This window comes from Palaemon carinicauda, chromosome 2 (genome assembly GCF_036898095.1).
Source record: "Palaemon carinicauda isolate YSFRI2023 chromosome 2, ASM3689809v2, whole genome shotgun sequence".
Lineage (NCBI taxonomy): Eukaryota > Metazoa > Arthropoda > Malacostraca > Decapoda > Palaemonidae > Palaemon > Palaemon carinicauda.
In genome coordinates, this window is record NC_090726.1 from 84,531,137 (window position 1) to 84,533,636 (window position 2,500).

Here is a 2,500-nt window from a genome sequence, read left to right on the forward strand (position 1 = left end):
GAGGCTACCCGCTAGTACTTACTCTAAATCCTTACCGTTTTCGAGAACCAAATCCTTTACCAATTCATTTCCTGTAAATTATTACCTATCCCTTGTCCATAACAGATTAGTAATAACTGATCTAGTCTTCTCGAATAAAAGATTAAAATCGTCTGATTCAACGCTTTCTTATTTATGATTGGATTACCATTCGTTTGTACAGTTACATTCCCTCAAGATAGATTTCCTAACCCATAGCTTAAAATTTTAAGACCATGCGATCCTGACATTTATATCCAAGTGTGTCGTCTCATTACAGAAAGAATGCCATTTTTGTTCTTGGCCAATGAACGCATCCATGGGCGCGACTCGTTCATCTTGCCTAATCTGAGACAGAAGATGCTCTCGTCCTTCCCTACTCAAAATAGAACATTACCTGAGACTTTAAAGGCAGAAACTATCCAACAGCTATGGAGAAAGAACCAAAACTCATATAACCAAAATTTTTTAAACTTGATTATGTTAAAAGAGAAACTGTTCAGCAAGCGAGAAGAAAGTAACAAAATTGTCATAACGAAGTAAACTTGGTTGTGTTTAAAAACAACTAATTTAATAATTCGCTCAACAGAACTTCAAACTTTATTTACTCTTTTTGAACTTGACTGTGTTTTAAGGAATGATTTGATAAGAACGAGCTAATGTTCCAGTGCATATTTCTAGCCCAACTAAAGAGCCGATAATTCTTCAAGTGACTCCCCACCTCCACCACTGGTATCTCTATGGTTAATCAGAGATTGATACCTTTATTTAGTGAATTTTTGAAGGTATGTGACAGTAAACAGGCCGTTGTATTTTCTTTCTGCCTCTCGAGAGTAGGGTGAAAATTGTTAACCCCTTTCTATAGGCCCTCATAGTCAGTTTTAGAGGAAGTAGTACCGAAAAATGCCACCACAATACCGTACGTGTTTCATACATGCTGGTACACGCTAATGTTATTGCTTTTTAATCACTCGCTCTCCACAGCACTAATAATATCAATCTGTTTAATCATGCCATCACATGTTTTATACTTTTTGAATTTTGTGCCATTCTTGCTCTCAACTATCTGTATATAAACTCGTTATCTTGTTGAATAAACTTAATTTTTATTCATCTCTCCTCTTTGTTAGTACCTAACAGCCACCTCGCACAATATAATGATAATCAGAATTACAAGAAGACTTTTGAAATTTCTTCATTCCGTCATTTGCAGAAAACCAACACTTCTGGAATACTTTCCCATTAGTAGTGCTACAAAAAACACAGTTATATGTTTGAATTAGACATGAACTAAATTTAACAATCATTGATTAAAAGGTTTGTATGAAAAAATGTATAACAAAAAGAGATCTTATAGAACGAATAAATTTATTAATACAGGTGTTAATTTTGGATTTTCACAAATAAAACACCAATAAAGATTTTTTATAAGCAATAAAAATTGGTAGGAAAAATTTTTTTTTTCAAATTTACTTTCAGAAGATATGGCTGAAAATTGTGCAATATTCAACGAGAAAACACGAAGGAGATGATATAAACTCTGGAAAAAAGACAAACAAGAGAGAGGCCTGTATATGATACAGTTAAATTATTTGTAACTGTGTGGAGGTGGCTTGTTAGTTCAAGGAAGGTATAGTTTCTAAAAAATAATGATTCTAAGATATGTGAGGATAATCAGTTAAATATTTGGGAGACTATTCCTTGTCGGTATTACAGGAAATGAGTTTTTCATGAATTTCAATGATTTCTTCAGGATGAAAATTCTCGCTTCATTATTGAGTCAATAGGTTTTTTTTTTTTGTTGGAAATTTTTTGTATAGGTTTAAATGAAACTTATATCAAGTATATCCATTTCGAAATACTCTCTCAAACATTTAATTAGAATCTCTTTACATCAGGAAGCTCTCACCTTACTCAAACAATAAAACCAACTCCACCTTATTACTTAATGTCTTGCCTTACTGCCTATTACCTTCGTCTCTCCCAATAATATTTGTATGTTCTTCTCGATGTTTAAATAATCTCTTTTTAATTCCCTTTTTTTTCTAATATTATAGTTTTCTGCAGCATCTCTTGAAGTACTCCTACCACTCATATATAGTTCCCTTTACATCTCTAATTCTATTACAAGTGTCTTTATCATTGCTATAATGACAAAGTATTGCAGGTTTTTGTATACATGTGGATTTTTATAATAAATCTTTTCCTAGAAATTCTTAATCTTTTCTATACAAATAGTTCACTAAAAGGTAAGATCCAATTTATTTCTAATGTAAAGATATTTTATTGTTTTTATATAGCTCTGTACGTGAGGATGGATCCCAAAATATTGGTTAAGTATAAATTAAAGAGGAGTAAATAAATGTGTTTTTTTATGTTCTGTCCATCTTTGAAATTAGGAACATAAAAAGTAAAAATCGTACTGTTCACCCGAACACACACACGTACACAAAAACAGATGTGTGCACGCACGCACACGTAC

At 32.3% G+C, this 2,500-nt stretch overlaps 1 protein-coding gene across 3 annotated transcripts in view; it reads right to left on the minus strand.

Moving 5' to 3' along the window:
* Nucleotides 1–2,500, minus strand: part of LOC137618608 (nephrin-like) — a 242,586-nt gene that overhangs the window by 97,397 nt on the left and 142,689 nt on the right. The gene's annotated exons all lie outside the window — the stretch shown is intronic.